Raw genomic sequence first — 22,159 nt, 5'->3', positions numbered from 1 at the left:
GGCAGCAAGAGAGAGGAGAGAGGCAGAAAGTGAGGAGAGAGGCAGCAAGAGAGAGCAGAGAGGCATCATCATAGAGGAGAGAGGCAGCATGAGAGAGGAGAGAGGCAGCAAGAGAGGAAAGAGGCAGCAAGAGAGAGGAGAGAGTCAGCAAGAGAGGAGAGAGGCAGCAAGAGAGAAAAGAGAGGCAGCAACATAGGAGAGAGGCAGCAACATAGAGAGAGACAGCAAGAGAGAAAAGAGAGGCAGCAAGAGAGAGAAGAGAGGCAGCCACATAGAGAAGAGAGTCAGTAAGAGAGATGAGAGTGGCAGCAAGAGAGGAGAGAGGCAGCAACATAGAGGAGAGAGGCAGAAAGAGAGAGGAGAGAGGCAGCAAGAGAGAGGAGAGAGGCAGCAAGAGAGGAGAGAGGCAGCAAGAGAGAGCAGAGAGGCATCAACATAGAGGAGAGAGGCAGCATGAGAGAGGAGAGAGGCAGCAAGAGAGGACAGAGGCAGCAAGAGAGAGGAGAGTCAGCAAGAGAGGAGAGAGGCAGCAAGAGAGAGCAGATAGGCATCAACATAGAGGAGAGAGGCAGAAAGAGAGAGGAGAGAGGCAGAAAGAGAGAGGAGAGAGGCAGCTAGAGAGAGGAGAGAGGCAGCAAGAGAGAGGAGAGAGGCAGCAAGAGAGAGCAGAGAGGCATCATCATAGAGGAGAGAGGCAGCATGAGAGAGGAGAGAGGCAGCAAGAGAGGAAAGAGGCAGCAAGAGAGAGGAGAGAGTCAGCAAGAGAGGAGAGAGGCAGCAGGAGAGAGAAGAGAGGCAGCAACATAGGAGAGAGACAGCAACATAGAGAGAGACAGCAAGAGAGAAAAGAGAGGCAGCAAGAGAGAGAAGAGAGGCAGCCACATAGAGAAGAGAGTCAGTAAGAGAGATGAGAGTGGCAGCAAGAGAGGAGAGAGGCAGCAACATAGAGGAGAGAGGCAGAAAGAGAGAGGAGAGAGGCAGCAAGAGAGAGGAGAGAGGCAGCAAGAGAGGAGAGAGGCAGCAAGAGAGAGCAGAGAGGCATCAACATAGAGGAGAGAGGCAGCATGAGAGAGGAGAGAGGCAGCAAGACAGGAGAGAGGCAGCAAGAGAGAGAAGAGAGGCAGCAAGAGAGAGGAGACACGCAGCAAGAGAGAGGAGAGAGGCGGCAAGAGAGAGAAGAGAGGCAGCAAGAGAGAGAAGAGACGCAGCAAGAGAGAGAAGAGAGGCAGCAAGAGAGAGAAGAGACGCAGCAAGAGAGAGGAGACACACAGCAAGAGAGAGGACAGAGGCGGCAAGAGAGAGAAGAGAGGCAGTAAGAAAGAGGACAGAGGCGGCAAGAGAGAGGAGAGAGGCAGCAAGAGAGAGGAGAGAGGCAGCAAGAGAGAGAAGAGATGCAGCAAGAGAGAAGACAGAGGCGGCAAGAGAGAGAAGAGAGGCAGCAAGAGAGTGAAGAGACGAAGCAAGAGAGAGGACAGAGGCGGCAAGAGAGAGAAGAGAGGCAGCAAGAGAGAGGAGAGGCAGCAAGAGAGAGAAGAAAGGCAGCAAGAGAGGAGAGAGGCAGCAACATAGAGAGAGAAAGCAAGAGAGAAAAGAGAGGCAGCAAGAGAGAGAAGAGAGGCAGCCACATAGAGAAGAGAGTCAGTAAGAGAGATGAGAGTGGCAGCAAGAGAGGAGAGAGGCAGCAACATAGAGGAGAGAGGCAGAAAGAGAGAGGAGAGAGGCAGAAAGAGAGAGGAGAGAGGCAGCAAGAGAGAGGAGAGAGGCAGCAAGAGAGAGGAGAGAGGCAGCAAGAGAGAGCAGAGAGGCATCATCATAGAGGAGAGAGGCAGCATGAGAGAGGAGAGAGGCAGCAAGAGATTAAAGAGGCAGCAAGAGAGAGGAGAGAGTCAGCAAGAGAGGAGAGAGGCAGCAAGAGAGAGAAGAGAGGCAGCAACATAGGAGAGAGACAGCAACATAGAGAGAGACAGCACGAGAGAAAAGAGAGGCAGCAAGAGAGAGAAGAGAGGCAGCCACATAGAGAAGAGAGTCAGTAAGAGAGATGAGAGTGGCAGCAAGAGAGGAGAGAGGCAGCAACATAGAGGAGAGAGGCAGAAAGAGAGAGGAGAGGCAGCAAGAGAGAGGAGAGAGGCAGCAAGAGAGGAGAGAGGCAGCAAGAGAGAGCAGAGAGGCATCAACATAGAGGAGAGAGGCAGCATGAGAGAGGAGAGAGGCAGCAAGACAGGAGAGAGGCAGCAAGAGAGAGAAGAGAGGCAGCAAGAGAGAGGAGACACGCAGCAAGAGAGAGGAGAGAGGAGGCAAGAGAGAGAAGAGAGGCAGCAAGAGAGAGAAGAGACGCAGCAAGAGAGAGGAGACACACAGCAAGAGAGAGGAGAGAGGCAGCATGAGAGAGGAGAGAGGCAGCAAGAGAGAGGAGAGAGGCAGCAAGAGAGAGGAGAGAGGCAGCAAGAGAGAGGAGAGAGGCAGCAAGAGAGAGGAGAGAGGCAGCAAGATAAAGGAGAGAGGCAGCAAGAGAGAGAAGAGAGAGAGGCAGCAAGAGAGAGGAGAGAGGCAGCAAGAGAGAGAATAGAGGCAGTAAGAGAGAGGAGAGAGGCAGCAACATAGAGAAGAGAGACAGCAAGAGAGACAAGAGAGGCAGTAAGAGAGAGGAGACACACAGCAAGAGAGAGGAGAGAGGCAGCAAGAGAGGAGAGGGTCAGCAAGAGGGAGGAGAGAGGCAGCAAGAGGGAGGAGAGAGGCAGCAAGAGGGAGGAGAGAGGCAGCAAGAGGGAGGAGAGAGGCAGCAAGAGGGAGGAGAGAGGCAGCAAGAGAGGAGAGAGGCAGCAAGAGAGAGAAGAGAGGCAGCAACATAGGAGAGAGGCAGCAACATAGAGAGAGACAGCAATAAAGAAAAGAGAGGCAGCAAGAGAGAGAAGAGAGGCAGCCACATAGAGAAGAGAGTCAGTGAGAGAGATGAGAGAGGCAGCAAGAGAGGAGAGAGGCAGCAAGAGAGAGCAGAGAGGCATCAACATAGAGGAGAGAGGCAGCATGAGAGAGGAGAGAGGCAGCAAGAGAGGAAAGAGGCAGCAAGAGAGAGGAAAGAGGCAGCAAGAGAGAGGAGAGAGGCAGCAAGAGAGAGAAGAGACGCAGCAAGAGAGAGGACAGAGGCGGCAAGAGAGAGAAGAGAGGCAGCAAGAGAGAGAAGAGAGGCAGCAAGAGAGAGAAGAGAGGCAGCAACATAGAGGAGAGAGGCAGCAACATAGAGGAGAGAGGCAGCAAGAGAGAGGAGAGAGGCAGCAACATAGAGGAGAGAGGCAGCAAGAGAGAGGAGAGAGGCAATAAGAGAGAGGAGAGAGGCAGCAACATAGAGGAGAGAGGCAGAAAGAGAGAGGAGAGAGGCAGAAAGAGAGAGGAGAGAGGCAGCAAGAGAGAGGAGAGAGGCAGCAACACAGAAAAGAGAGGCAGCAAGAGAAAGGAGAGAGAGGCAGCAAGAGAGAGGAGACAGGCAGCAAGAGAAAGAAGAGAGGCAGCAAGAGAAAGAAGAGAGGCAGCAACACAGAAAAGAGAGGCAGCAAGATAAAGGAGAGAGACAGCAAGAGAGAGAAGAGAGAGAGGCAGCAAGAGAGAGGAGAGAGGCAGCAAGAGAGAGAAGGGAGGCAGTAAGAGAGGAGAGAGGCAGCAAGTGAGAGAAGAGAGAGAGGCATTAAGAGAGAGGAGAGAGGCAGCAAGAGAGATGAGAGATGCAGCAAGAGAGAGTAGAGAGGCAGCAAGAGAAAGAAGAGAGGCAGCAAGAGAAAGAAGAGAGGCAGCAAGAGAAAGAAGAGTGGCAGCAAGAGAAAGGAGAGAGATAGGCAGCAAGAGAGAGGATAGAGAGAGGCAGCAACATAGAGGAGAGCGGCAGCAACATAGAGAAGAGAGGCAGCAAGAGAGAACAGAGTGAGGCAGCAAGAGAGAGAGAGACAGCAAGAGAGAGAAGAGAGAGAGGCAGCAACATAGAGGAGAGAGGCAGCAACATACAGGAGAGAGGCAGCAAGAGAGAGAGAGGCAGCAAGAGAGAGGAGAGAGGCAGCAAGAGAGAGGAAAGAGGCAGCAAGAGAGAGAAGAGAGGCAGCAAGAGAGAACAGAGAGAGGCAGCAAGAGAGAGAGAGACAGCAAGAGAGAGAAGAGAGAGAGGCAGCAACATAGAGGAGAGAGGCAGCAACATAGAGGAGAGAGACAGCAACATAGAGGAGAGAGGCAGCAAGAGAGAGAAGAGAGAGAGGCAGCAACATCGAGGAGAGAGGCAGCAACATAGAGGAGAGAGGCAGCAAGAGAGAGAAGAGAGGCAGCAAGAGAGAACAGAGAGAGGCAGCAAGAGAGAGAGAGACAGCAAGAGAGAGAAGAGAGAGAGGCAGCTACATAGAGGAGAGAGGCAGCAACATAGAGGAGAGAGACAGCAAGAGAGAGAAGAGAGAGAGGCAGCAACATAGAGGAGAGAGGCAGCAACAAAGAGAGAGGCGGCAGGAGAGAAAAGAGGCAGCAACATAGAGGAGAGAGGCAGCAACATAGAGGAGAGAGGCAGCAACATAGAGGAGAGAGGCAGCAAGAGAGGAGAGAGGCAGCAAGAGAGAGGAGAGAGTCAGCAAGAGAGAGGAGAGAGGCAGTAAGAGAGAGGAGAGAGGCAGCAACATAGAGGAGAGAGGCAGCAACATAGAGGAGAGAGGCAGCAAGAGAGGAGAGAGGCAGCAAGAGAGAGGAGAGAGTCAGCAAGAGAGAGGAGAGAGGCAGCAAGAGAGAGAAGAGAGGCAGCAAGAGAGGATTGATGCAGCAAGATAGAGAAGAGAGGCTACAAGAGAGAGAAGAGAGGCAGCGAGAGAGAGGAGAGGCAGCAAGAGAGGATTGATGCAGCAACATAGAGAAGAGAGGCAGTAAGTGAGAGGAGAGAGGCAGAGAGAAAGAGAAGGAGAGAGGCAGCAAGAGAGGAGAGAGGCAGCAAGATAAAGAAGAGAGAGAGGCAGCAAGAGACAGGAGAGAGGCAGCAAGAGAGAGAGGTAGCAACATAGAGGAGAGCGGCAGCAACATAGAGAAGAGAGGCAGCAAGAGAGAGAAGAGAAAGATGCAGTAAGAGAGAGGAGAAAGGCAGCAAGAGAGAGAAGGAGGTAGCAAGAGAGAGAGAGGCAGCAAGAGAAAGAAGAGAGGCAACAACATAGAGAAGAGAGGCAGCAAGAGAGAGGAGAGAGAGAGGCAGCAAGAGAGAGGAGAGCGGCAGCAACATAGAGAAGAGAGGTAGCAAGAGAGAGAAGAGAGACAGCAAGAGAGAGGCAGTAAGAGAAAGAAGAGAGGCAGCAAGAGAAATAAGAGAGGCAGCAACATAGAGACAAGAGGCAGAAACATAGAGGCAGAAAGAGAGAGGAGAGAGGCAGCAACATAGAGGAGAGAGGCAGCAACATAGAGAAGTGAGGCAGCAAGAGAGAGAAGAGAGGCAGCAAGAGAGAGGAGAGAAGCAGCAAGAGAGAGGCAGCAAGAAAGAGAAGTGAGGCAGCAAGAGAGAAAAGAGGCAGCAAGAGAGAGGAGAGAGGCAGCAAGAGAGAGGAGAGAGGCAGCAAGAGAGAGGAGAGAGGCAGCAAGAGAGAGAAGAGAGGCAGCAACATAGGAGAGAGGCAGCAACATAGAGAGAGACAGCAATAAAGAAAAGAGAGGCAGCAAGAGAGAGAAGAGAGGCAGCCACATAGAGAAGAGAGTCAGTAAGAGAGATGAGAGAGGCAGCAAGAGAGGAGAGAGGCAGCAAGAGAGAGCAGAGAGGCATCAACATAGAGGAGAGAGGCAGCATGAGAGAGGAGAGAGGCAGCAAGAGAGGAAAGAGGCAGCAAGAGAGAGGAAAGAGGCAGCAAGAGAGAGGAGAGAGGCAGCAAGAGAGAGAAGAGAGAGAGGCAGCAAGAGAGAGGAGAGAGGCAGCAAGAGAGAGAAGAGACGCAGCAAGAGAGAGGACAGAGGCGGCAAGAGAGAGAAGAGAGGCAGCAAGAGAGAGAAGAGAGGCAGCAAGAGAGAGAAGAGAGGCAGCAACATAGAGGAGAGAGGCAGCAACATAGAGGAGAGAGGCAGCAACATAGAGGAGAGAGGCAGCAACATAGAGGAGAGAGGCAGCAAGAGATAGGCAGCAACATAGAGGAGAGAGGCAGCAAGAGAGAGGAGAGAGGCAGCAACATAGAGGAGAGAGGCAGCAAGAGAGAGGAGAGAGGCAATAAGAGAGAGGAGAGAGGCAGCAAGAGAGAGAAGAGAGGCAGCAACATAGAGAAGAGAGACAGCAAGAGAGACAAGAGAAGCAGCAAGAGAAAGAAGAGAGGCAGCAACACAGAAAAGAGAGGCAGCAAGAGAAAGGAGAGAGAGGCAGCAAGAGAGAGGAGACAGGCAGCAAGAGAAAGAAGAGAGGCAGCAAGAGAAAGAAGAGAGGCAGCAACACAGAAAAGAGAGGCAGCAAGATAAAGGAGAGAGACAGCAAGAGAGAGAAGAGAGAGAGGCAGCAAGAGAGAGGAGAGAGGCAGAAAGAGAGGAGAGAGGCAGCAAGTGAGAGAAGAGAGAGAGGCATTAAGAGAGAGGAGAGAGGCAGCAAGAGAGAGTAGAGAGGCAGCAAGAGAAAGAAGAGAGGCAGCAAGAGAAAGAAGAGAGGCAGCAAGAGAAAGAAGAGAGGCAGCAACACAGAAAAGAGTGGCAGCAAGAGAAAGGAGAGAGACAGCAAGAGAGAGGAGACAGGCAGCAAGAGAGAGGATAGAGAGAGGCAGCAACATAGAGGAGAGCGGCAGCAACATAGAGAAGAGAGGCAGCAAGAGAGAAAAGAGAGAGGCAGCAAGAGAGAGAGAGACAGCAAGAGAGAGAAGAGAGAGAGGCAGCAACAAAGAGGAGAGAGGCAGCAACATAGAGGAGAGAGGCAGCAACATAGAGGAGAGAGGCAGCAACATAGAGGAGAGAGGCAGCAAGAGAGGAGAGAGGCAGCAAGAGAGAGGAGAGAGGCAGCAAGAGAGAGGAGAGAGGCAGCAAGAGAGAGAAGAGAGGCAGCAAGAGAGGATTGATGCAGCAAGATAGAGAAGAGAGGCTACAAGAGAGAGAAGAGAGGCAGCGAGAGAGAGGAGAGGCAGCAAGAGAGGATTGATGCAGCAACATAGAGAAGAGAGGCAGTAAGTGAGAGGAGAGAGGCAGAGAGAAAGAGAAGGAGAGAGGCAGCAAGAGAGGAGAGAGGCAGCAAGATAAAGAAGAGAGAGAGGCAGCAAGAGACAGGAGAGAGGCAGCAAGAGAGAGAGGTAGCAACATAGAGGAGAGCGGCAGCAACATGGAGAAGAGAGGCAGCAAGAGAGAGAAGAGAAAGATGCAGTAAGAGAGAGGAGAAAGGCAGCAAGAGAGAGAAGGGAGGTAGCAAGAGAGGAGAGAGGCAGCAAGAGAAAGAAGAGAGGCAACAACATAGAGAAGAGAGGCAGCAAGAGAGAGGAGAGAGAGAGGCAGCAAGAGAGAGGAGAGCGGCAGCAACATAGAGAAGAGAGGTAGCAAGAGAGAGAACAGAGACAGCAAGAGAGAGGCAGTAAGAGAAAGAAGAGAGGCAGCAAGAGAAATAAGAGAGGCAGCAACATAGAGACAAGAGGCAGAAACATAGAGGCAGAAAGAGAGAGGAGAGAGGCAGCAACATAGAGGAGAGAGGCAGCAACATAGAGAAGTGAGTCAGCAAGAGAGAGAAGAGAGGCAGCAAGAGAGAGGAGAGAAGCAGCAAGAGAGAGGCAGCAAGAAAGAGAAGTGAGGCAGCAAGAGAGAAAAGAGGCAGCAAGAGAGAGGAGAGAGGCAGCAAGAGAGAGGAGAGAGGCAGCAAGAGAGAGGAGAGAGGCAGCAAGAGAAAGAAGAGAGGCAGCAACATAGACAAGAGGGGCAGAAACATATAGAGGCAGCAAGACAGAGAAGAGCGGCAGCAAGAGAGAGGAGAGAGGTAGCAACAGAGAGGAGAGAGGCAGCAAGAGAGAGGCAGCAAGAGAGAGGAGAAAGGCAGCAAGAGAGAGAAGAGAGGCAGCAAGAGAGAGGAGAGAGGCAGCAAGAGAGAGGAGAGAGGCAGCAAGAGAGAGGAGAGAGGCAGCAAGAGAGAGAAGTGAGGCAGCAAGAGAAAGAAGAGAGGCAGCAACATAGAGAATAGAGGCAGAAACATAGAGAGACGGCAACAGAGAGGAGAGAGGCAGCAAGAGATAGGAGAGAGGCAGCAACATAGAGGAGAAAGGCAGCAAGAGAGAGAAGAGAGGCAGCAAGAGATAGGAGAGAGGCAGCAACATAGAGGAGAAAGGCAGCAAGAGAGAGAAGAGAGGCAGCAAGAGAGAGGAGAGAGGCAGCAACATAGAGGAGAAAGGCAGCAAGAGAGAGAAGAGAGGCAGCAAGAGAGAGGAGAGAGGCAGCAACAGAGAGGAGAGAGGCAGCAAGAGAGGAGAGAGGCAGCAAGAGAGAGAAGAGAGGCAGCAGGAGAGAGGAGAGAGGTAGCAAGAGAGAGGAGAGAGGCAGCAGGAGAGAGGAGAGAGGCAGCAAGAGAGAGACTGAAAGACAGACCGAGAGAAGGGGAGGGAGACATCAAGAGATAAAGCAAACAAACTGAACCCCAAATGTGGAGGGAAAAATGTAATATATAAAATGTGTATTATGAACCAAAGTCTATGGATCATCAACATGTGACCCTTAACAACCCCTCCGTTCTGCTGTGTCAGGTCACAGTGATAATGAAACGGAACAGACCAGTGTATGCGTCAGTTTTGCCGTTCAGAACACATTAGCCAGAGTCAGTCTGCATATTCTGAATACATTATGATGGTCTAAGACTGGGTTGTGGATTGGGTAACACCTGAGGGAACATAGTTTGTAGTTAAACATTCGTGATGAGGAGATTTGATTAAACCCACCTGGGGAATCTCATCATGATGAACTCACTCACCTGGCCAAAAATTCCTTAGCACAAAATTAGGGAGGAGAGGAGAGGTAATGCTTTACATATCTAGGCCTTGATAAAAAAATCTGAGAAAGTAGATTCAGGCACAGTTCATAAGACTGCCCTCAGGTACCAACAGACAACAGGCGTATGCATAGAACTTGAATCAGGATCAGTCCTATTAGTTACCCTGCGTTTTGAAAGAATTCAGAGCCCTTCCCTATTTCCACATTTTGTTACGTTACAGCCTTATTCAAAAATTGATTTTTTAAATCCTCAAATCTACACACAATACCACATAATGACAAAGCATGTTTGCAAATTCATGAAAAAAAAAAAAAACCTTATTTACAAGTATTCAGACCCTTTACGATGAGATTCGAAATTGAGATCCGGTGCATCCTGTTCCATTGATCATCTTGAGAATGTTCTACAACTTGATTGGGGTCCACCTGTGGTTAATTCAATTGATTGGAAATTATTTGGAAAGGCACACACATGTCTATATAAGGTCCCACAGTTGACAGTGCATGTCAGGGCAAAAACCAAGCCATGAGGTCGAAGGAATTGTCCGTAGAGCACCGAGACAGGATTGTGTCAAGGCACAGATCTGGGGAAGAGTACCAAAAAATGTTGGCAGCATTGAAGGGCCGCAAGAACACAGTGGACTCCATCATTCTAAATGGAAGAAGTTTGGAACCACCAAAGTTCTTCTGAGAGCTGGCCATCCGGCCAAACTGAGCAATTGGGCGAGAAGCGCCATGGTCAAGGAGGTGATCAAGAAACCGATGGTCTCTCTGACAAAGCTCCAGAGTTCCTCTGTGGAGATGGGAGAACCTTCCAGAAGGACATTCATCTCTGCAGCACTCCACCAATCAGGCCTTTATGGTAGAGTGACCAGACAGAAGTCACTCCTCAGTAAAAGGCACATGACAGCCCGCTTGGAGTTTGCCAAAAGGCTTCTAAACGACTCTCAGACCATGAGAAACAAGATTCTCTGGTCTGATGAAACCAATATTGAACTCTTTGGCCTGAATGCCAAGCGTCATGTCTGGAGGAAATATTGCACTATCCCAATGGTGAAGCATGGTGGTGGCAGCATGACACTGTGGGGATGTTTTCAGCAGCAGGGACAGGGAGACTAGTCAGGATCGAGGGAATTATGAACGGAGCAAAGTACAGAGTGATCCTTGATGAAAACCTGCTCCAGAGCGCTCAGGACCTCAGACTGGGGCGAAGTTTAACCTTCCAACAGGAAAACGACCCTAAGCACACAGCCAAGACGATGCAGGAGTGGCGTCAGGACGAATCTCTGAATGTCCTTGAGTGGCCCAGCCAGAGCCCAGCCTTTAACACGACTGAACATCTCTGGAGAGTCCTGAAAATAGCTGTGCAGGAACGCTCTCCATCCAACCTGACAGAGCTTGAGATGTTCTGCAGAGAAGAATGGGAGAAAATCCCCAAATACAGGTGTGCCAAGCTGGTAGTGTCATACCCAAGAAGAATTGGAGATACTCCACAAATACAGGTGTGCCAAGCTTGTAGTGTCATACCCAAGAACTCTTGATACTGCAATCGCTGCCAAAGGTGCTGCAACAAAGTACTGAGTAAAGGGTCTGAATACTTATGTAAATGTCATATTTATTTATTTGATTTTTAATAAATTAGCAAACATTTATAGAACCTGCTTTTGTATTGTCATTATGGGGTATTGCGTGTAGATTTATGAGAGGAAAGAACAATTGAATCCATTTTAGAAAAAGGCTGTAACGTAACAAAATGTGGAAAAAGTCGAGGTGCTGAATACTTTCCGAAGGCCGTTTTCCATTTCGATGAATAGACCTACTTTCATTTTTCAGAATAAGACATCAGGTAGTGTGGCCACGATTTGTGTAAACAAACATGCATAGTTCCAACATTGCTAATGGAGGTTTTGGACAGTTATCTTGTTGAAGCTAGCCTCTTGTTTCTTTATGTGAATGAGACATCATCTCATCTTGAGAGCTGAGTGTGTGTGTTGAGTACAGCTCCACATGCAGAGAGTGAGACTGACAGCATGGGTTGGGTTCCCTTAACACACACCCAGAGGGTACGTGGGCAAAGCTGGACGTGTCTTTCAGCAAGGAAAATCATTCTGTTAACATTCCCCCATTCCTCCCATCTCCCGGGTGTAACGTCAGCCATGACAGAATCATGTTTGTGTCAAAATATTATATTAAAAATTAAATGTCACATGACAAGTACAATGAAATGCCTTTACTGCAAGTTCTGACCGCAACAATGCAGTAATCAATAAAAATGTAATGCCATTTTACATTACCATGTAGTTTACCAATTAAATGGTCTGACGGAGATGTAAACATACTCGGTATACAAATCCCAAAGGAAAGAAATGATCTCACTCCAATAAATGTTTATAGAAAGTTAGCAAAAATAGATAAGATCTTGCTACCATGGAAAGGAAAATACCTGTCTATTGTGGAAAAATCACCCTGATTAACTCTTTAGTCATATCACAGTTTACATATTTGCTTATGGTTTTCCCTACACCTAGTGACCTGCTTTTTAAATTATATGAACAAAAAAGATTCAATTTGACTTGGAATGGCAAGCCAGACAAAATTAAAAGGGCCTATTTATATAACGAATATGAATTCGGAGGGCAGAAAGGATTAAATATTAAAGCATTAGAACTCTCACTAAAGGCATCAGTCATACAAAAGTTATACTTAAATCCAAACTGGTTCTCTAGTCAATTGGTAGGAATGTCTCATCCTATATTCAGGAAGGGCCTTTTCCCCTTTATTCAGATTACACCTGCTCACTTTCGGTTGTTTGAAAAGGAAATAATCTCCAAAATATCTTATATTATATTATTATATTATTATATTAAACACACACTTCCGTTCAAAAGTTTGGTGTCACTTAGAAATGTCCTTGTTTCTGAAAGAAAAGCACGTTTTTTGTCAATTCAAATAACATCAAATTGATCAGAAATACAGTATCTTTAATGTTGTAAATGTCTATTGTAGCTGGAAACAGCAGATATTTTATGGAATATCTACATAATCATACAGAGGCCCATTATCATCAACCATCACTCCTGTGCTTCAATGGCACGTTGTCACGACTTCCACCGAAGGTGGCTCCTCTTCCATTTCGGGCGGCGCTCGGCGGTCGTCGTCACAGGTCTACTAGCTGCCACCAATTCCCGCTTCCTTTTCTGTTGGTTATGTCTTTATTGGTTTCACCTGTATCTCGTTTGGGGTTTGTTCAAGGCTTTTTAAGCTGTTTATGCCCGCCTGCTTTTGTGCAGGCTTATTATCTGTTCTGTGTGTGGATGGTTGCGTTTGTTTATTTGTTGGACTGTTTTGGTGTCCTGTTTTGGTGTCCTGTTTTGGGTAGGTCAGTATTTGTTGGACTGTTTTGGTGTCCTGTTTTGGTGTCCTGTTTTGGTGTCCTGTTTTGGGTAGGTCAGTATTTGTTGCCTATTGTTATTTGGCGTGACCTTGTTCTGTCCGGAATAAATTACGGAAACGCAAAACCGTCTGTACTCCGCACCCACCACTCCTAGCTCCGTGACACACGTTGTGTTTAGCTAATCCAAGTTGATCATTTTAAAAGGCTAATTGGTCATTAGAAAAGGCTTTGGGAAAAAGGTTTTGTTCTGATTAAAGAAGCAATAAAACTGTCCTTCTAGTTGAGTATCTGGAGCATCAGCATATCTGGGTTCGATTACAGGCTCAAAATGGCCAGAAACAAATAACTTTCTTCTGAAACTTGTCAGTTTATTCTTGTTCTGAGAAATGAAGGCTATTCCATGCGAGAAATTGCCAAGAAACTGAAGATCTCGTACAACGCTGTGTACTACTCCCTTCACAGAACTGCGCAAACTGGCTTTAACCAGAATAGAAATAGGAGTGGGAGGCCCCAGTGCACAACTGAGCAAGAGGACAAGTACATTAGAGTGTCTAGTTTGAGAAACAGATGCCTCACAAGTCCTCAACTGGCAGCTTCATTAAATAGTAACCGCAAAACACCAGTCTCAACGTCAACAGTGAAGAGGCGACTGGATGTACTTTTTCTTGCTTGGTTATAACCTCGTACAGTTCGTTAAGTGCAAGCTTGTTATTTTTCTTGCTTGGTTATAACCTCGTACAGTTCGTTAAGTGCAAGCTTGTTATTTTTCTTGCTTGGTTATAACCTCGTACAGTTCGTTAAGTGCAAGCGTGTTATTTTTCTTGCTTGGTTATAACCTCGTACAGTTCGTTAAGTGCAAGCGTGTTATTTTTCTTGCTTGGTTATAACCTCGTACAGTTCGTTAAGTGCAAGCTTGTTATTTTTCTTGCTTGGTTATAACCTCGTACAGTTCGTTAAGTGCAAGCTTGTTATTTTTCTTGCTTGGTTATAACCTCGTACAGTTCGTTAAGTGCAAGCTTGTTATTTTTCTTGCTTGGTTATAACCTCGTACAGTTCGTTAAGTGCAAGCTTGTTATTTTTCTTGCTTGGTTATAACCTCGTACAGTTCGTTAAGTGCAAGCTTGTTATTTTTCTTGCTTGGTTATAACCTCGTACAGTTCGTTAAGTGCAAGCGTGTTATTTTTCTTGCTTGGTTATAACCTCGTACAGTTCGTTAAGTGCAAGCGTGTTATTTTTCTTGCTTGGTTATAACCTCGTACAGTTCGTTAAGTGCAAGCTTGTTATTTTTCTTGCTTGGTTATAACCTCGTACAGTTCGTTAAGTGCAAGCTTGTTATTTTTCTTGCTTGGTTATAACCTCGTACAGTTCGTTAAGTGCAAGCTTGTTATTTTTCTTGCTTGGTTATAACCTCGTACAGTTCGTTAAGTGCAAGCTTGTTATTTTTCTTGCTTGGTTATAACCTCGTACAGTTCGTTAAGTGCAAGCTTGTTATTTTTCTTGCTTGGTTATAACCTCGTACAGTTCGTTAAGTGCAAGCTTGTTATTTTTCTTGCTTGGTTATAACCTCGTACAGTTCGTTAAGTGCAAGCTTGTTATTTTTCTTGCTTGGTTATAACCTCGTACAGTTCGTTAAGTGCAAGCTTGTTATTTTTCTTGCTTGGTTATAACCTCGTACAGTTCGTTAAGTGCAAGCTTGTTATTTTTCTTGCTTGGTTATAACCTCGTACAGTTCGTTAAGTGCAAGCGTGTTATTTTTCTTGCTTGGTTATAACCTCGTACAGTTCGTTAAGTGCAAGCTTGTTATTTGTCTTGCTTGGTTATAACCTCGTACAGTTCGTTAAGTGCAAGCGTGTTATTTTTCTTGCTTGGTTATAACCTCGTACAGTTCGTTAAGTGCAAGCTTGTTATTTTTCTTGTTCTGAGGTGTAATGTATTCAGCAGTCACGATAGCAGCTGAAAATTCCCTAGGGAAGTAAGATGGTTGGCATTTGATCAGTAATTCCAAGACGGGTGAACAATGGGTTGACACTTCAACTGCGCTTGAGGCAAACCCCTTCCCCTCTCGAGTTCCCCAATTCCACTTTCCAGTCGGCACGGTGAATGGAGAATCCATTGAGTTGGATAGCCATGGGGGATATCTTATCCAAGAGCCATGTTTCAGAAAAGGAGAGAATATTGCAGTTTTGATAGTCCCGTTGGTAGCAAATCTGCGATCGGAGGTCATCCATCTTATTATCAAGTGATTGGCCAGTAGAATAGAGAGAAGAGGTGGCCGGTTCTCCCTTCGCCTTAATCTCACCAGGATCCCCCCTCTCTTGCCTCTGTAATGTTGTAATTTCCTCTTGGGTAGCCCAAAAACTGGGTCAGAATTACAGAAAGAGCCCACAGCAGATAAGTCAAAGTTGAAGCTGGAATTGAAGTACTGTAAGTAACTGCCGATGTTCAAAAGTTTTTGTCGGTTGTAAGGAATGATAGCGGATACATTGAGAAAATAAAGTAAAAAATAAACAACAAAAGAATCACAAAAACTTACACACCTGAGAGAAACTTCTGGTCAAAAAAAGATCCCCTGTAAAATTCGGGAGGCTCTTTTATGGCACAAAGCTCCGTTATGCGAGACCAGTATCTATTTTGGACACAGGGAAGTTTACTCAAATAATGAACATCAAATTCTTCCCCTGCAGATGATGGATTGAAGATGGAAGAGACTATAGTTGGTCATGGAATAAAGGAGAATTCTTGTTCTATATATAGAAACTGCTCTCTATTCAAACAATTACCAATTAACTGTCAATCAATGCTAATTTAGCCCGATAATGCAGCAGACTATGGGGGTTTTATGGAAGGAATTTATTTGAACTTCTGTCCTTTCAAATGATCAGTGACTTACTACCCATTTTCAAACAATGCTTGATTTATTGGGCTATAAAGAAAGGGCCTTTCATAGATTTTACCCAAACTCAAATGGCAGTGCGTATCATCTTTGCTATCAAAATTGTAGAAATCGAGATCATGAAGATACATCATATTGAGACCATCTGTAAAACAGTGTGCTTTGAATACATGCACAAATTAAGTATTGTCATGTCAAATGCAATCCTACTGGGTTGAACGAGACATCCCAGGCAACAACCCAAAGTACAACACATTGTGAACCACAAGGTCAGTACCTACAGACAGTATACTTTGTACAAAGGTTGAATAAAGGTCTCACCAGGTGAGAATTCACCATCATCTCACTCTACAGGAGAGATTACAGGCAGCACACCATCCATCAAGGAAGATGATTATCAAAGGAAAAGGGAGAAATTGAGGGACAGAGACAGCTAACCTTCCATTGGTAAACAATGGTGTAATAAGTACCTCATTCACACAGTGTACAGAATATCCCCCTATTCCTGTAAGTAATCAGAAAAACTTGTCAACTTCCTTCCCCCTGATAATCACACAGGCACGCACACATGCAAACATACAGAAACATGTATGGCTCTCACATCGCTCGGACGGGCACAGAGACACACACACATACAGAAACACATATAGACAGACACAGACACCCACTTGTGCAGACAGACACAGACAGACGTACACAGGCCATGGATACACAAAAACACCTGCACATACACAGCATGTTGGCTTTTCACACATCACAGAGCCTAGCCAAGCCCCGCCCCACTCTTGTCAGCTCTGGTGCTGCATTCCTGGGCTGAGGGGCAGCTGCCAGGTCCACCATCAGGATGGAAGGAGGAAGGGGTGGAGGGAGGGAGAAGAAACAGAGCAGTCTCATTATGAGACCAAGACCTCTCTATCTCTCTCTCTCTCTGTCAGATACACGACGGCTCTGACCCCCCTCCCCACAGCTCCTAGTCCCAACAAGTATACAGGAAATCCAGATAAATAAATAAATATGAGTGTTGCAGTTGGCAAGGCCAGCTTGTTTGAGAATACCTGTGTATATTTGGCCTGCTATTGGGAGCTCCCCACTAGCCTGGTGGATGATGCTCTAAATCTGTACAGTCCTTTCATCAAGCCAGGCTTGGCTGCTTTAGATAGTAATTCATCAGGGGGTTTGATAACCCGCCCTATTAAAAAGTAACACTGATAGTGCTATAGGTGTTGAATGCTGGGATGGCTGAAATAAAGTAAAATATCATTTTTGATTTCCTGGCATCGTTTTTTAAATCATTAATGCGAAAACTTGCTAAAACGTCCGAATGGCGGACTCCATTTACATCAACACACATCCTAAACACGCATATCATCGTGGACGATGTGAATCAACACGAAAATACAAACATATTAAGGTAACAAGCAAATATCAGGCAGTAGGCCAATCCCAAACATATCGCAAACGTACACATATAGTGGCAACCCAGAAATTAACATAAATTCTCAAAAATCAACCCCAAAAGACGCATACATTTTAATCCACAGTAGTTGGGATATCATTCCATGATATTGCTTATCAGTCATGTTCTCCATGTTGTACCTTAGATCAGGGTTTCCCAAACCCGGTCCTGGGGCCCTCCCTGGGTGCATGTTTGGTTTTTTGCCCGAGCAGAACACAGCTGATTCAAATAACCTACTCATCATCAAACATTGATTATTTTAATCAGCTGTGTAGTGCTCTGGAAAAAAACTAAATGTGCACCCGGGGGGAGCACAGGACCGAGTTTGGGAAACCCTGCCTTAGACAACATCCCCGTCTTCTCCAACATCTCCAACACATCTCTCTGTATGATGTCCATATTAGGGCAGCCTCCCATGGATCAGAGCTGGGGGACTAGAACCCTGACCTGGGGTGTGTGCAGCCTGGTCCGGTCCAGCACTTAAACTGTTGCACATGGTCTCCTACTTCAGAATAACACACTGTGCATGTAGGAAATACACAGGCTGCCAGTTTCCCCTTCTCCTCTGTTGTTCTATTCCCTCTCCCTGCCAACGCTCTGGAGGAGGCGAGGAAAGGGGGAGAGGAGAGGAAAAATAAATCCCATTTCCGAATGACATCGGAATTGTTCCATCTAAAAAAGGATTGACACCCACCATCTTAAATTGTTCTGAAATCTTTTCTGTAGTTAGAAACATATATTACTTTGTTGAAAGATTAATTGAACTCTGAGAAATGAAGCTAATGGATTGGCCATTTATAGGATTAATATAATACTCATTATACAAAATCCTGAATGCCATTGGTTAAAACCGCATTCTCAGTGAATTTGATGGGGGAAGTTTCAGAGAAATTAGCCATTGAAGTCGCTTGTATTTCCCCATAAAGGAGTGTAAAAAGTACCAGATTTTGACCAGTAGATGCCACTGGTCATGCTGTTACTACCACACCCTTTGATCAATTTGGTCTCTATTAAATGGGCCCTTTGCAACTTTAGCTAGAAAACCAATCGCTTTTGCTCATGATGAAATTCAAGCCAGTCATCCATGAAAGCAATTCAGTTTGTCCTGCTCGTTGCAACCTAATGCTTCAACCCAACTCTTCTCAAATAGTCCAACAAATGGCAGCTCCCTGAAAGCTCATACTTTGCCTAGAAGGCCAGTATCCCAGAGTCGCCTCTTCACTGTTGACGTTGAGACTGGTGTTTTGCGGTTACTATTTAATGAAGCTGCCAGTTGAGGACTTGTGAGGCATCTGTATCTCACACTAGACACTCTAATGTACTGGTCTTCTTGCTCAGTTGTGCACCAGGGCCTCCCACTCTTTCTATTCTGGTTAGAGCCAGTTTGCGCTGTTCTGTGAAGGGAGTAGTACAAAGCGTTGTACAAGATCTTCAGTTTCTTGGCAATTTCTCGCATGGAATAGCCTTCATTTCTCAGAACAAGAATAAACTGACAAGTTTCAGAAGAAGGTTATTTGTTTCTGGCCCTTTTGAGCCTGTAATCGAACCCAGAAATGCTGATGCTCCAGATACTCAACTAGTCTAAAGAAGGACAGTTTTATTGCTTCTTTAATCAGAACAAAAAACTTTTCAGCCCTGCTAACATAATTGCCAAAGCCTTTTCCAATGATCAATTAACCTTTTAAAATGATGAACTTAGATTAGCTAAACACAACGTGCCATTGGAACACAGGAGTGATGGTTGCTGATAATGGGCCTCTGTACGCCTATGTAGATATTTCATAGAAAATCAGCTGTTTCTAGCTATAGCAGTCATTTACAACATTAACAATATCTACACTGTATTTCGGATCAATTTGATGTTATTTTATGTACAAAAAATGTGCCTTTCTTTCAAGAACAAGGACATTTACTTTTTAATAATACTTTGTTTTTATTGTAGGAACACAAAGATAGTACATATAATGGAAAATAAAAGAACAAAAAAAGATCTGGCAGTGACAGCGCACTTCATACCTTCATCATCATTTCATCATATTAGTTACATTTACATCTTTGAATTAGACCATTTTCAAGTACGAAACCCATTTTTCCCAGTATTGTTGACCTCTCTCCTGTTGAGTTCTTAAAGCAAAGGTCATACGCTCCATGTGGTGCATTTCTTCTACAATGTCTATCCATTGTGTCACTGTGGGAGGGTCTTTTTGTAGCCATTTCCTAGTGATAGCCTTTTTACTGGCTGCCAGTAGGACCCTCAAGAGGTACTTTTCTCTGTTGTGTAAGTCATCAGGTATTTCACCCAAGTACAAAGAAATGAATGTTTGTTCTATGTCAAATCCCATTATGTTTCCAATGTTAGATCTTATTTCTCTTATTTCTCTTCTCTAAGTTTCGATTGCGGGGCAGGTCCAAAAGATATGAGAGTGATCCACCCTCAAGACAGCATTCTCTCCAACAAGGGTGTAGGCAGTCAGTCTTTTGATTTCAGTTTAGGCGTTATGAAGAAACGTATAACATTCTTCCAACAGAATTCTCTCCATGATCTTGAGTTGGTGGAGCTTTGTTGAGTCACATACAGTATGTTCAACCATGTTTCATTAGTTATTTCAATGTTAAGGTCCTCCTCCCATTTCTGTTTAATAGAGTTTGTAGAATGTATCTTTGAGGATTGAATACCCAGGTCGAGATTTGAAAAAGGTTTTTTGTTACTCCCCAAGTTGTATGCGTTAGTGAATACTTGGATTAATTTTGGAGGTGCTCGAGGGTCCGTCACTTTTATCACCCTTAAAAAATAGTGTCGAACTTGTAGGTATCTGTAAAAATCTTGTTTATCCAAGCCATGTTTTTTACTTAAGTCCTGGAAGTTATCTAGGTTCCCATTCCTTATAATTGTACTGAATTATGTTTAAATCTGCTGTCCTGAGTTGCTGGGATCGTATGCAGGCCAACTCAGCAGTTTGATCTCTCTGTCTAAATTATTTTGCTTAACTACCCTAAACCATGTCTTCAGAGAGAAATTAATCCACTGATTTTGTCTATTGTATATGGAAGTTATACCTACTCTTCAGCTCTTCCTGTGGGGTATAATTATATACTAGGGCTTGGGTCTTGTGTACGTTAAGCACATACTCTGAATATGTTCCAAATGTATGTAAAACATCCATCAATCTAGGTACACTTGAGCCTGGGTCTTTAAGGAATAACAGAACGTCATCAGCATACATGCATATCTTATGTTCACTGCCTCTTATTGTTATTCCCTCTAAGGTTGGGTCCTGTCTTATTGCCTGTGCTAATGGTTCGAGGTACAAGGAGAAGAGTGTGGGTGAAAGATTACAGCCTTGTCTTGCCCCTTGCTCTAATTTGATCATTTGTGTCAAATGTCCATTTATCTTTATTCTGGCAGTCAGACATGAATACAGTGATTTGATGCACTGTATCACTTCTTTGTTGAAAGCAAATATTTCCATAACTTGGAACAGATAATCCCATCCCACTGATTCAATTGCTGTTTCTGCATCTAGACTGATTAATATTGCACTTGTCTTATTCTGAGTAATGTGGTCCATGACATGTAGTGTTCTCCTTATGTTGTCCTTTGTCTGCCTATTTTGTATGAAACCAGTTTGATCTCCATCAATCAATTCTGGGATTATGTGTTCCATTCTTTTAGCTATTATTGATGCATATGATTTATAATCTGTTAAAACAGGCCTTAAGTAGAGGTGCTAATTGTTCTCTGAAGGTCTTGAATCATTCTGAAGGGAAGCCATCAGTGCCTGGAGACTTGTTGACTTTTTGTTGAGATATTGCTTTATTAATTTCTTCGGTGGATATTTCTAAACTTCGTCTATCATTTTGCTCTGTCCCAATTGAGGGGAGATCAAGTGAGTTCAAAAAGTGCTCTATTGTCTGTGCATCTGCCTTCTCTGGTTGCTTGTACAGATTTGTGTATTATGATTCAAATGCATTCTGTATTTCATCTATTTTGCATGTGATCTTTTTTTTGTGTTAAGTCTCCATATAGTATTTCTTGGTTTGCCATCAATGTGTAGAGTAAGGTAAACTCCATTATGATCTGATAAGTCACTCTGCCCGATCCTACAATCCTTAAGCCTGTGTCTATCTGCACTGTACATAAAAAAGTGGTCTAACCTGGAGTATTCAGTGTGGCGGGCTGAGTAAAAAGTATATTCCTTATCGGTATTGTGGGTGTCACACCATGCATCAAGCAGTCCTAAATCCTACAATATCCAATGGATCTTTTTAGCAACTAGACTAATTTTCCTATTTTGATTTGTGCTGTCCAATTTTGAGTTTAAAGTCATGTTAAAATCCCCTCCACAGATAAGAGTGCCAGAGGTTTCTGTGGCAATTAAATCAAACACCTTCCTGTAGAAGACCATGTCACTCCCCAGGGGTGCGTATACATTAAATAATGTAACTTCCTTGTTATCCAGTTTACATTTAACAAGTATAAATCTACCCTCCTTATCTTTTATTTGTGATATAAACTCAAAATTAACTGAATTTGGGCTCAAGATTGCAACTCCCCTTCTACCCATTTTGTGAGAAAATAAAAAGTATTCCTATATCCCATTTTCTTGAGTTTCTCGTGTTCAGGTGTGGATAAGTGAGTTTCCTGCCAGAATAGTATGTCAACTGTCTCCCGTTTCATCTTTGCTATTACCTTACTTCTCTTGATGGCACTCCCCAGTCCGTTTACATTGAGACTTATGACCTTACTTCTCTTGATGGCACTTCCCAGTCCTTTTACATTGAGACTTATGACCTTACTTCTCTTGATGGCACTCCCCAGTCCTTTTACATTGAGACTTATGACCTTACTTCTCTTGATGGCACTCCCCAGTCCTTTTACATTGAGACTTATGACCTTACTTCTCTTGATGGCACTCCCCAGTCCTTTTACATTGAGACTTATGACCTTACTTCTCTTGATGGCACTCCCCAGTCCTTTTACATTGAGACTTATGACCTTACTTCCACTTCCCAGTCCTTTTACATTGAGACTTATGACCTTACTTCTCTTGATGGCACTCCCCAGTCCTTTTACATTGAGACTTATGACCTTACTTCTCTTGATGGCACTCCCCAGTCCTTTTACATTGAGACTTATTACCTTACTTCTCTTGATGGCACTCCCCAGTCCGTTTACATTGAGACTTATGACCTTAAATTCCCAATGATGCATCGATTTAAATAAAAAAAACTATGCACCATATCTGCCTGCTTATCATGAACTTAAAAATGAACGAAAAATCAAGAACGATAATAAAGTAAACCAAAGTGGGAAAATACTTTTGGTATTTGGACTCCCATGTCAGAGGATTGTCTCTTGCCTCTGGGGTTTGAGGGGATCAACCTGTCCGCAGGAGGGGCCCCTCGCTCAGATATGAAAATGCGTGAAGTAGTCAGAAACAAGACCTGTTGGAACCGAAAATAATAAGGGCGCCTAATTTCGTTGTTTATACAC

The 22,159-nt window shown here is 45.0% G+C and overlaps 1 long non-coding RNA gene across 1 annotated transcript; it reads right to left on the bottom strand.

Annotated features, from left to right (window-relative positions):
* Positions 1-12,980: 12,980 nt before the first annotated feature.
* Positions 12,981-14,019, bottom strand: LOC127908273 (uncharacterized). The gene is made up of 3 exons (XR_008066531.1): positions 13,569-14,019; positions 13,205-13,464; positions 12,981-13,100 (listed from the first exon to the last, which is right to left on the bottom strand). It is a non-coding gene; the product is annotated as an uncharacterized LOC127908273 (long non-coding RNA).
* Positions 14,020-22,159: the final 8,140 nt, after the last annotated feature.

Source organism: Oncorhynchus keta, chromosome 17 (assembly GCF_023373465.1).
Source record: "Oncorhynchus keta strain PuntledgeMale-10-30-2019 chromosome 17, Oket_V2, whole genome shotgun sequence".
NCBI lineage: Eukaryota > Metazoa > Chordata > Actinopteri > Salmoniformes > Salmonidae > Oncorhynchus > Oncorhynchus keta.
This window is presented reverse-complemented; position numbering and strand designations above follow the sequence as displayed.